The sequence below is a fragment of the Jaculus jaculus genome, chromosome 20 (genome assembly GCF_020740685.1).
Source record: "Jaculus jaculus isolate mJacJac1 chromosome 20, mJacJac1.mat.Y.cur, whole genome shotgun sequence".
In the NCBI taxonomy this organism is placed as follows: domain Eukaryota; kingdom Metazoa; phylum Chordata; class Mammalia; order Rodentia; family Dipodidae; genus Jaculus; species Jaculus jaculus.
In genome coordinates this window covers 26810292-26824185 of record NC_059121.1, presented here as the reverse complement: position 1 = coordinate 26824185, position 13894 = coordinate 26810292, and the positions used below count along the sequence as shown (strand labels likewise).

Here is a 13894-nt window from a genome sequence, read left to right as displayed (position 1 = left end):
GACTAAGGCATTCATGACAGAGTCAGTTTGATTGGTTCAACAGCCCCACTTCTCAGTACTAGTTTTCTGGATAAGTTCCCTTCCTGCTGCTGACACAAAGTACCTGTCAAAAATAAATTTAGGACTGGAGGGATGGCTTAGAGGTTAAGCACATGCCTGCAAAACCTAAGGATCCAGGTTTGATTTACCAGGACCCACATAAGCCAGATGCACATGGTAGCACATGCATCTGGAGTTTATTTGCAGCAGTTAGAGGTCTTGATGTGCCTATTCTCCTCTCTCTCCCCCTTTCTCTGTCTTAAATAAATAAAAATATATGAATAAATCTGTTTAATCTAGGTGAGGTCCAAGAGGTGATGTAAAGTCAAACTCAAGACCTCATGAGACCCTCCATGGGCTGAGAGGCCATACAGCGCCTGAGTCATGGGATGACAATTTATTTGCCTTAGATTCTCAAAAAAATTCTCTTTAAGATAAGAGAATCCAGGTAAGAAGTAAAGAAAATTCTTCAGCTGGGTTCTAAGAACACAAGTAGACTGTGATGATGGCAACATTGTACAGAAGTAGTCAGGCTCCAATTTTTTTTTTTTTTTTTTTTTTTTTGTGGTAAGTTCTCACTCTAGCCCCTGCTGACTTGGAATGCACTGCATAGTCTCAGGCTGTGCTCGAACTCAGAGAGATCCTCCTACCTCCACCTCCCAAGTGCTGGGATTAAAGGCGTGCATAATCATGCACAGCTCAGATCTACTTTTAAAAGGGCCTCAGGGCCTCATGGAGACCGTGGACATGAGAATAAAGTAAGAAATGCAACACAGAGAGGGAAATGGTCTGTCACTGAAAACAAAGGAGGACCAAGAAGTCAGCCACATGATTTGCAGACACAGGAGTCATCAAGAGGAAAGAGGAAAGCCACTACCTGCAAAGGCGGTATGGGACCTGAAATCCTCACATGGGATTTCAGGTGGGTTCAAAAGGTAAACAAAATGAATGGACTATTTAAAGAGGAGTTGCAGGCCAGAGGAATTTTTTTAGTGAAGCTCTTAAGTACCACAGAACACAGGCAAAAGTGTGGAGAACTGTGGAATGCATGGACTCAGGATTGTAACCTGGGGATAAGAAATTAGGTGTGTGTGGGGGGGGGTGGGGGGCTGGAGAGATGGATTAGTAGATAAGGCACTTGCCTGCAAAGCCAAAGGACCCAGGTTTGATTCCCCAGGACCCACATAAGACAGACGCACAAAGTGGTACATGAGTCTAGAATTCATTTGCCATGGCGTGCCCAGGGTTGTCAAATAAATAAGTAAAAATAAAATATTAAAAGAATAAAAATATGGTATGTGGACCAGCAGAAAAGGAAGACCTACTGAGCTCAGTTTGGACAGCATCTTGGGCTGGCTACGGGAGTCCTGATGCTGAGTCATCTCTGGGGAGGGAGAGACTTCTGGGCAGGAACCAGCGGCTCTCAAGGGAGAGGCTGAGAATACCCATGCTCCTTCCTCCTTTCTCCCCAGAGCCTACTGGCTAAAACACTATAGCTCACTCACTCAGGGAATTGTTTGATCTAATAAGAGGGAGCCATCTCAAGCAGTGGCTGCATACTCATATTAAAGTATCTTCACACGCACTTAAGGGGGGAATGAATGCTTACTTCTTCCTACAGCATTTGAGAAAGGCAAGTGAACTTGGTCCTTCCTACTTACCTCATTGTGTGCACCAGCCAACTCAGTGTGCCTCCACATCTTGTCTGGGAGAGTCTATGCTGCTGTTCAGATGTGAAGGGGGAAAACATGAAGGGGTCTAATTGAAATTTCCACCTCTAGAATTATACAGTCGAAAACATTCTTAGCCAGACAGTGAAAACTTTTTAAGAAAATGAAAAATGAAGAGGTGGAAGGATCGCTGTGAGTTCAAGGCCACCCTGAGACTACATAGTGAATTCCAGGTCAGCCATAGAAAGCATAATTATTAGAATAAGTAGAAAATTAAACATGACGTAGGCACACAGGGCATAAATGTCCTTCTATATGGCATAACCTGGGTTCAGAAACTTTCCTGCACTCAAAGAGAAACTAACTGACTCCATCCTTTCCTTATCATCCATTCTGACTTCTATTATATTGTTAGGGAAATAAGGTCTTCATAGATCACAGTGCTCATAAGAAACAGAAAAAAAATCAAACCATTTATATGTATATTGATATAACCTATTTGTATTACTTGTCAGTTATATGATAGTAATGAAGCACTTATGATTTCAATTGCAAATAAACATGAGACAGGTCTTTGTTGAAAGTAAGTACACAGCTAACTAGACCAATATTGTATATATGCATGTGGAAATCCACTAATATGCTACCACTAACAGTCCTGCTTCCAGAAAACCTGCTTCAACAATCTCTCCTGCGCCCTTGCCATGTGGCAGGAACTGTATCAGCCCTGATACTCAGCACAGATCAACTGCAAACATGCTAACTTCAGGGTGGCGGGACACAGAACAACGTAATAGTAAACACAGAAATAAAACCATTTTGAATGCCACTAAGCCCTGATAGCAAATTTAACTGAAGGAAATTGCTTCCCGAGGATATCACTTTTAAAATAAGATGAAGTAATCTACATCTGTATCTATATCTCTATCTATAATCTATCTATCTATCATCTATCTATTCTTCTAAGGAAGAAGCAAGCTTCCAGAGGACATAACTTTTAGGATAAGATGAAGGAGGATACATGTATGTATATATTCTCTCTCTATATATATATGTTGTGAAACAAGCTTACAGAACTGAAATAAATCTAGTGAACCTAAAGAATTATCTGAAGAGAAGATACCACAAGCAATGTGAGGGGAGATAGGTAGAGTCCAGATCGCTTAGGGTCATAGTCATGTTAATACATTTTGATTTTATTAGACATCATTAGAAAGCTATTATCCCATGATTCAGATTCACAAGTCCAATTTTGGGGAAAAAGAATCAGCAAACAACCTCACAAAAAAGCTGAGGTTTATATACATTTACCTTTCATAGATTTTTTTTCTACATGCTTATCTTGTACAACACATACACATGCACACTGCTTTGCCTGCACTTGTACATTAACTATATTTCTCAAATCAGACACCTCAGAGGCAATGCACAGTAATACAGTTATGCCTTCAGGCAGGAAGGAATACAATTCTATCATTCTGATAATTCTGATTCCACCTTGTGCTTTCCACCTTAGCGATGACAGGTTTCTTTCTAGTAAGTGACATTAGAATGTAGAACCTGAAAATTCAGCCACTTATCATTCTAAGTCACCAGCAAAACTCCTGTCTGATTATCAGTAATGTCTCCTTTCCTAAGACACACATGTCATGTTTTTCCTAGAACAGTCTGGATGTCACTGTGTGTGATCAGTTTGTAGCATGTGAAAGAGATGTGCAGTATTCTTTCTCATCAGCATGCTTTATTTTACAGTGAGCCATCACTCCAAATGTTCCTCTGTCGCCCAAGTTCAGCCATGTTAAGCCTTTTGAAGGATATGGAGAAACAAGGGAGTTTTTCATGGATAGTTGATTGTGGCTCTTCTACTGTAAGACATGGTAACATTAGAGAAGGTGGCACATTGTTAAAGTCATTAATAGTCAAAATAAGAAGCTATCATGGGTCTGGCTATGTAGTTTAATGGTAGAGTATGTGTTCAGCATTCAATCTTAGTACCAGAGAAACAAAAACCAAACAATACAAAAATAACCTCTATGTACTTTGCACTCTATATATGCTTTGAGAAAAAATACAATAGCTTCTAAGAACATTTAATTGAAAGTACAAGGTAATGTTATATATGTATACGGGTATGTATATGTGTATATACATAGACTGTGTATTTTTATCTATGACTAATAACTAACAGGTGAAATGAATATAAAGGAATATAATTTACTCGTGTGGCAAAGAACTGTTCATTATCCTTATGAGAGATGTCATAACATAATTCAAAGTATGGAATTTCTTAAAAGAAGAATAGTTTAATAATCACTCAGTGACAAAGTGTCAAAAATAATCTGAGTTAATTTGTAAAGTTTTACATAATTTGTATTGAAATGTAGCAAATATTATATAGGGGATCTATAGCAAAGTAGATACAAAGTGAATAACATATGGGTTGGAACAATACAACGGAGAACAAGCCAACTTGGAGCCTCTCTGATTACCACCTACAGAAAACACCACAATGTCAGGAGCATGCAATGCACCAGAATGTTAGGCACCTTCTGTTTTATCCATTGTGATTCTCTCCATTTATGTATGTATGTTTGTATGTATGTATGCATGCAGGTATGTATGTATGCAGAGAAGAAAGAGAGAGAGGATGAGAGAATGGGTGCTCCGTGGAAAGAGAGAAAGAGAATGAACAGGAGATGGGTGCACTATGGCCTAGTACCATACAAATTCAGATGTACATGCCACTTTGTATATCCAGATTTATGTGGGTCCAGGGGAATAAATCCCAGGCCATTAACCTTTGCAAGCAAGGACCTTTAACCACTGAAACAGCTCTACAGCCCTGATTTTTTACTACTTGATATAATAGATTTGACTCGATAAACTCCAGTCTGTATTTATATAGAGTCAAACTTAACAAAACAAAACATAAAAACATGAACAAACTGGTGTCTTCCTAATGTCACTGAATATTTTTTGTGACTCACACATCTCCAGACTATAAAAAACATCATTAACAGGACTATGACAGTTTACTAATGAGATCCTAAAAATTAAAGAAAGTAAAATCCAATGTAGGGCAACTTAATGAGTCTAATTATTATGATTATTGGGTTTTATTGTGGCTTGGTTTGGCTTTACCACACAGTGTCAAACCATGTAACTCTGGTAATTACTATTTCATTAGTCCTAATTATACACTTTTTCATGTGTCCTTCAAACGAATGTCTTCTTTGAGATCACCAAGAAGGATGTGAGCAAGGGACAAAGGCTACTCAGAAGTGGTTGACACGTTTTCTGGATTTTGGTAGACACTCTCATCAAGAGACATGAATTGCCAACATGAATTGAATGGCTAATAGTAGAAAACTGATTCCTAATTATCCAACACTGAAGGTAATATAATTGCATACTTTTACAAATATTTTAAATAATAAGTGACTTGAAAGGGGCCCAGATTGTTTGCTTTCATGAAGTAGGACACAGTGCACCATCAGGCCACCATGTATCAGGGGAATGAAGCTCATGGAGCAGCCACTGAAAACCAGCCACCTGTTCTACTCAGACGTGAATAAACTAAGACCGGAGCAACGGAGTGATGGGTATTTGTCAGCCAAAGGACAGTTTAGCTAGTGTAATCATAAAACATGGCTAATAGTGAAAGTAAATAGAAAATTAAAATCTGATATTCACTAAGTGAAATGTAATAATGGCTCGTGATGGGAACCATTATGACTGAAAATGTGTTTTACAATTTTTCTTGCCAAAAACAGAAGAAAAAAAAAAGTAGAGAGATATCAAAATTGAAAAGGGACTCCTTGGAAAAATAGAGTTCACCATAAGGAAGAGATTATAATCAAGATTAATCTTGGGTTGGGATGGAGAGATGGCTTAGTGGTAAGGTGCTTCCTGCAAGGCCTAGTGACCTGGGTTCAATTCCCCATTACTCACGTACAGCCAGATGCACAAAGTGGAGCATGCATCTAGAGTTCGTTTGCAGCTGCCAGAGGCCCTGGCAAGCCCATTGTATTTCTTTCTCTCTTTCTCTATTTCTCTCTCTCTCTCTCTTTTTCTCTCTCCTCCCTCTCTTTTTTTTTATCTCTCTCTGCTTACAAATAAAAATAAATAAATAATTAAAAATACCTCATGTAAATATATAAAATTTGCTCATAAATCAAATTAAAGAATTTAAACTTACAAATAAATTCTGTAATAACAATAGCATAATGACCAGAAGGAAGTCCATGGAAACATTCTTTTAACATCTGTATATTACATGTAAAAGGGCATAATATTATTTAAAAGTAGACTGTGACAAACCAAATATGTACATTATAAATCCCAGACTAAGAACTGAGGGGAAAATGAGACACCTAGTAAAACAATTACACAGATAAAATTATATCCCATAGATATTAAAAGAAAGCAAATATATAAAAAGGGAAGACAGATAAAAAGAGGCACATGGGCTGGAGAGACAGCTTAGCAGTTAAGTGCTTGCCTGTGAAGCCTAAGGAGCCTGTTTTGAGGCTGGATTCCCCAGGACCCACATTAGCCAGATGTACAAGGGGGTGCATTTGTCGGTAATCCATTTGCAGTGGCTGGAAGCCCTGGTGTGCCCATTCTCTCTCTGTCTCTCTATCTGCCTCTTTCACTCTATGTCACTCTCAGATAGATAAATAAATAAAAATGAACAAAAATTTTAAAAAAGAGGCACCTGTCAACTATATCAATAATAATATTAAATATAAATGGTTTAAGTATCTCAGTGAAACAGCAGAGGCTTGTTGAGTTGATGATAAATGAGAGTAAGAAGTATAGGGCCTCAAAAAGAAATTCATTTTTAGGGCTGGAGGGTTTGTTTAGTACTTAAGGCATTTGCCTGCAAAGCCAAAGGACCCAGGTCCAGTTCCCCAAGACCTATGTTAGCCAGATGCACAAAGGAGCACATGTGTATGGAGTTTGTTTGCAGTGGCTGGATGCCCTGGCATTCCCATTCTTTCTCTTTCTCTTTCCCTCTTTCTCTGTCAAATAAATAAATAAATAAATAAAATATTTTTTAAAAGAAATTCATTTTTAAACATACAAATAGGAAATTAAATATGAAAGTATCCTATATAGTAATTAGTTGGAGATGGAGAGCTATATTATGACTTAACAAAGTGGACATCATATATGAAAACTGCCATGTGCCATTGGCAATGGGAATAATACTTCAAGAGGACAAAACAATCTTAACTAGACATTGAAACTAGTAACAACTTTCAAATGTAAATTTTGTAAACTCTGATGGAATTGAGAGGAAAAATGGAAAAAGCCAAAATTATTGTTGGGTTTTACTACCCTCAGTCAAAAATAACTAATATGGACAGTCACAACATGAGAATATTGTAAGTAACAAAATAACAACAAGCACTATTAATTGACTTTGACCTAACTGGCCACTGTAGAACATTTAAGAAAATGCATTTAAGCTAACATAGAATATTCACTTAGGTAACCAACCATATTCTGGGAAATAAGACAAGTTTCTATAAATTGGAGTAAGCTCAGATTCCAAGATCACTAAAGATATAATTGTGTTCATATTGCTTATTAATAGTCCAAGAGTCATAAGTATATTTTGTAATTGTAAGTACTTAAGCACTTACCTTTAATTATAAATTGCTTGAAAAATAAAGTTTACACAAAAGTAATGGATTCTAATATGGAAATTTATTATTATTAGTCATAGTTAAGATGTGGTTGTTTATGGCTCAAGAAAAGGCTGAGCAGTTAAGGCACTTGCCTGCAAAGATTAATGATCCCAGTATGATTCTCCAGTACCCAGGTAACGTGTAAAGAGAAATGCACAAAGTGGCACATGCATGTGAAGTTTGTTTGCAGTGATTAGAGGCCCTGGTGCATCCATACTCTATCTATCATCTATCTATCTATCTATCTATCTATCTATCTATCTATCTATCTATCTATCTGCCTATCTATATATATATCATCTATCTATCTATCATCTGTCTGTCTCTCTGCTTGCAACTAAGTAAATAAAATATTATTTCAAAGATGTGGTAGTTTAAATCCTTGTATTTCAATGGTCCCTGAGACTTCAAGTATAATAAATCTCCCTGTAAAAGAATTCTAATAAAATCATATTCATAACCTTGTTCTGTATTTGATAGGTGGAAAATCTAAAACTTAAGCAGTGGGATTGCTTTTAGGGTAGAGGCTAGGTAATTAAATTACGTTCATTCATAATTAATGAATTATTAAACTCATTTTAAATCTGTCTTGAAGTTGGAAATTATTACTTCCATTAGTGGACCAATTTGGAATCCTATTAGAATGGATTCACTTTTTAAAATTCAGTAAAAATAAAGACTACTTTAGTGACTTCTCTCTTGGACAAATCAAGGTACATTCCACTTAATGGGAACCTACCTACCTCTTTTTCTGAATTGTGTCTGTGGTATTTTCAGTCGTATGTAAGTAAGGACAGTAAAAGGATCACGCATTTGCTCAGGCTTTGAATGGTGGCATATACTGAAATCCTGCCGCTCTTGTAGAACAGGTATGGAACTTAGACAAACTGTTCATCTCTCTGTACCGTAGGTTCTTCATTTGTTTATGAAAATAGCATGGCCTTGTTCCTAGGGTGGCTTGAGGGCTTAAATTGATACTTGAAGGCTTAGAATAGTAGGTGGCTTTGCAGCCAACACTGCATGTATGTTAAATATTTCTTTATTGTTGCCTAAGATATTTTAAAAGATTAAATTATTGTCTTTGATATAAAGACTTTAATTTGACTTTCAGAATGCCAACTTAGATTTCCAACCTCCTTTCTATCTACCCAATTATGTATGCACTTAAGTATCCTGAAAACATTCATCCAGCATTTTTTTAAATATATATATTATTTAATTTTTATTTATTTATTTATTTGAGAGCGACAGACACAGAGAGAAAGACAGATAGAGGGAGAGAGAGAGAGAATGGGCGCGCCAGGGCTTCCAGCCTCTGCAAACAAACTCCAGACGCGTGCGCCCCCTTGTGCATCTGGCTAATGTGGGACCTGGGGAACCGAGCCTCGAACCAGGGTCCTTAGGCTTCACAGGCAAGTGCTTAACCGCTAAGCCATCTCTCCAGCCCTCATCCAGCATTTTTTCTTAAGATCTATGTCATTGGTCATGACGTCTTTCTTTCCACCAGAATCCCATTCCTACCCTCCTTGTAAGTCTCAGTTCACCTATAGCTTCCTGGAAGAAGCCTCCACTGGCCTCCCAAGTTATGGTGCATTCTCACAGAGAGCTCCATAGTTTCCCCTTCCATAGTACATTATTTGAAACAACTTTTTAGATCACCTAATTTCAGCTATTTACAAATAGGAGCTTTTTTTTCCTGCATTCTTGTGAATCATATATATGCCATACACTGTGAATCTCCAACAAATTTATTCAGTAAAAAGAAGCATGAATGAGCTAGTGAATGCATAAACAATGCAATGATGATACCATAGGAAAAAAAAAATAGGGCACATTTGCTTCACCCTGGCATCATTCAGTAGAAGGCTGTCTGGGCCCAAACATATGCAGAAGAGAGAAAATAAAAATATCAAAATGGTCTGAGAATTTGCTTTGAATAGATCCAAGCTTATCAAAGAATACTCAAAAGATTTTGTGACTCATCCAGGCCACCCTCAGTCTTCTCTCTGTTCTCAAGCTCCTGTAAGAGCTAATAAGCCAATTTCTCCAAGTAAATGAACTTGGAAGTTTTGACATTTTTGAGGATGGATGAGGTCATGTGACACATTTGGAGATGGTAGAAGATGTGATACCCATGTTGACTGTTACTTTTTTAACTTCTAATTTTATGCTTATAGAGCATGAGAGAGAGATAGACACAGAGGGGCGACCTTGTGATTGCCTCACCTTTGTATGTCTGGCTTACATGGGATCTGGAGAATCAAGCCTGGGTCCTGAGGCTTCACAGGCAAGTGCCTTAATGACTATGCCATTTCTCCAGCCCCCTATGTTGACTGTTTAATGGAAACAAGTCATAGATCATTGCTGTAAGAAGCCACAGAGACAGCTTTGCCTGTATAACACTTACAGTGAAATATTAAGCATCTCCTGTTATAATTAACAACTCAAAGTTTACACAGTTAGAGATACTGGACTGGCCTGAACACTAGGAAACCTGGATTTATGTTGCAGTATCTGATATGTAACAATAGCATCCTTAGCACAGCTGAGCTGTAAAATAATATTTACTAGAAAACATGTGTTTGACCAGTTATTTCTTTAAGAAAAACATTAGAGAATTATTTTGGAAATATGTCCATGGAATATATGCTGTAAAAATGTCACATTTAGATGTGATTTTTAACCTGGTTGGTCCGAGATGTCACAGGCTGTTCTTAAAGCTAAGGATCCCTGGAACCACGAACAGTGAAGAGTGAACAGTGAAATGTTAGTCACTAATGTCACAATTCCTTTAAAAAATATCTGAGAGGGGGCTGAAGAGATGGCTTAGTGGTTAAGGCATTTGCCAACAAAGCCAAAGGACCCAGATTCAATTCCCCAGGACCCACATAAGCCAGATGCACAAAAGGGTGAACACATCTGGAGTTCGTTTGCAGTGGCTTGAGGGCCTGGAGCAACCCATTCTCTCCCTCTCTCTCTTTCTTTCTCTCTCTCTCTCTCTCTCCCACATACACACACACACACACACACACACACACACACACACACACACATAAATAGATAAATAAAATAAAAATAAAAATGTTGCTAGGCATGGTGACACTGCCTTTAATCCCAGCACTCGGGAGGCAGAGTTAGGAGGATCACAGTGAGTTCAAGGCCACCCTGAGAATACTTAGGGAATTCCAGGTCAGCCTGGGCTAGAGGGAAACCCTACCTCAAAAATAAATTAATAAATAAATTAATTAATCAAAATAATTAAATAAATTAAAAGGTTAAAAATAACTATCTGAGAGAAGAAACTTAGTCCCTTAGAACTTTGAAAATCTATTATTCATAACCTGACCTTGCAGACGAGGGAGAGAATACATAGATTACCATGAATCTGTGCATGCTGTATATTATTCTAAAGAAAATGTTTCCAGCAGGCCTAAAAGATCACACACACAGAAATGCTTCAATTCCTTTCTCAACATGCAACCATTGGCAATCACTGTCACTGGAAAATGGTTTAGCTTCTTTGATAAATGTCTGCAGGGGTAAGGAGGAGAATAAATTATGAGGGTAAACGTGTTCTAAGCTATTCTTTTCTAAATTTCAGACTAAATAAAATAGGGAAACTTTTTTAAGTTGTACAGAATTATCAAAGCTTCAGCATTTAACTATGCATAGTACATTGTCATTCTATCCGGAGTAGGACTGAACATTTATCCTTCTCCTCAATATTGTGAATCTCATGCAACAGAGGCTAGATTCCACACTGAGAAATTGTCACCCTTACAAAGTTCATTGATTCACTGCCATATATTCTTTGGCAGTGACAGCTCCTGGATTGTGAATTTCAGAGTACACACTGACACAGTCCTAATCCTGTTCAGTCTCCTGCATGATCAAGAATACTGTCCAAGGGCTAAGGAGATGGCTTAGTGGTCAAGGCACTTGCTTGTGAAGCCTAAGGACCCATGTTCAATTCTCCAGATCCCATGTAATCCAGATGAACAAAGGTGAGGCAAGTGCAAGGTCACACATGCCCACTAGGTGCCGAAAGCATCAGCAGTTCAATTGGGCTGGCTGAGGCTCTGGTGTGCCAATTCTCTCTCTTTCTCTCTCTCCCTCTTCTCTGTCTCGCTCTTTCTAAAATAAATAAATAAATAAATAAATAAATAAATAAATAAATAAATAAATAAATAAACAAACAAACACTGTGAAGGTAAAGTTCCATTCTTTTCAAGATCCCATGAAAGAATCAGAAAATTAGCTTGACAGGCTAATTACATCCTATGATAATATACTCTAAACTTCAAATTTAGAATTTACACACTTTCACTTGCATTTTCTCTTTAGTTATTAAAACAGCCATACAAACTGAGTCATTCACATTTGAAAACTGAGATAAAATTACCTGGAAGTGACTTGTATGAAATTCTTCCTGACTCTTTTTCGTAGCTCTGAAATTTCTTGATTTCATATTGCTCACCCAACTCACATCACTAAAGTATCTACCACAAAGGCGGCATGTTAAAATAATGGAATGCTGCTGTAAACATTTCTCATCCTTGACTAGTCTCAATGGCAAACTTTCTGATTCCGTCATTGGTGATGATAGTCACACAATAGGGAGGGCTCCCTGACTTCACAACTGTCTTAACCAGGATCCCTAGGACTTATTTTCAGAATTCTGACTCAATGTCATTCACTTTAAGGTGCAGTAAGAAAAAATGATTTTAGCTGTTAGAGAAAAAAAAAAAGTCACTGGCCTAAATGGCACACTTAACTCAAAATAGCCATCTGAATTATATAACAAACCAAGTGCATTTCCTTTTCACACTGAAACATGACTCCTCCAATACAAAATCTAAAAGTGCATACATCAGCAAGAAACTTTAAGTAGGTGTTTCTCAGTCATTACTCACTGCAATGGAAGGGTTTTAATTTTATGTATTCTTATGTTCTCATCACACAAGTTCTTAAAACTGACTGTCCTATGTTTCTGATATATTTCAAACAGTGTTCATTGCCTAATTCAAGGTATAATCAAGTCATTCAAATCAACAATGAAAGGCACTTTGGACTTTGTGTCAGTAAAAAGAAAAGTAAAGACTATTTGTTAGAGGCTGTCAATAAAAAGCACATATGTAAGCCTCATTGTAGATGAAAATGGACACTGTTGGTCAGTGTCCAGAATTGCTCAGCGTGGCTAACTTGAAACACAGGTCATGCTTCCATCACAGTAAACATAGTGCAGTGGTGACAATGAGACCTGTAACATTGTACCTAAGTTCAAGAAAGAGTGAGAGATGTTCATTTGCCAGAATATCAAGTAATTTGTATTACGAATCTTTTAGGACCTAAAGTAAATTGCTTCTAGGAATTCCATATCAGAGGTCTCAGAAACTTTGTTGTTCAACCAGAGAGACTCAGGAAATAATGGTACATGTCGAATTAATTGCTCAGCCGGATCAGTTTTTGCAAGGACTGAGCTTCAGCAGGACTAAGGTGACCACGATGGACAATTAAGGAAGCACATGGATGGGAAATCTCTTAAATAAAAGTTTGTTGGCTTTTCATATAAAAAAGCATATATGTTTAAAAATATTTGATTTATTTTGAAAGAGAGAAGCACAAAGAGGGACAGAGAGAGAGAAGTGGGTGGGGGGGGGTAAATGGGCATGCCAGGGCCTCCTGATACTATAAGCAAACTCAATAAGCATGTTCTACTTTGTGCAACAGGCTTTACTTGGGTACTGGGGAATTAAACCCAGGCCATCACATTTTGCAAGCAAGATTGTTCAACTGGGACCTCTATAGCCCCCAAAGCAAACATTTTTCTTCTAGGCTTAGTAAAGAAAATGTTAAAATATATTTAATATTTCCTTCCTAGTTGTTAAATTTTATATCATCTTTTCTAGCAGGAAAAAAAAATTATTGAATGCACAGTGCCACTTTTCAGTATTTCCTTCTTGATTGTAGACAGGTACACTGTATACAAGACCAGCCATAGTTGACAATTCCTCTATTATCATTACTGGGGGTGAACAAAGTAACACATGTTGATCATAAAACCCTCTGATGCTAAGAAAAACCTTCAAGTTTAACCATCAAAAATTGTGTTTCTAGCACTCAAGAATGACATTCCTGATTTTCACTCTAAGAACCACAGAGCTGCATATAAAAGGCACCTTCAAAGCTTAAATTATCTGCATGTATAATAGAAAAAAAAAAAAGCAAAGCCCAAGGCATTGATCTAGGAATATTGAGGAAAGATAGATGCATTCTGTCCTCAACTAGCCAGATTTGTGAACTGTATTAATGGTTCACTTGGTATATTGTAAGCAGAAATACTGTACACTAGCATTTATAGGGTTTCGAGTATTGGAAAGGCAGAATAGTGGGCCAAAAGTAGAACTCTGAAAAAAAAATAGTCACAGGCTGGAGAGATGGCTTACTGGTTAAGGTGCTTGCCTGAGAGGACTAAGAATCCAGGTTCGA

At 37.5% G+C, this 13894-nt stretch overlaps 1 protein-coding gene and 1 non-coding gene across 2 annotated transcripts in view; one reads left to right on the top strand and one right to left on the bottom strand.

Moving 5' to 3' along the window:
- Hcn1 (hyperpolarization activated cyclic nucleotide gated potassium channel 1) overlaps positions 1 to 13894 on the bottom strand; it is a 276271-nt gene that overhangs the window by 207952 nt on the left and 54425 nt on the right. The gene's annotated exons all lie outside the window — the stretch shown is intronic.
- Positions 12544 to 12676, top strand: LOC123456350. Its single transcript, XR_006634483.1, has one exon. It is a non-coding gene; the product is annotated as a small nucleolar RNA SNORA1 (small nucleolar RNA).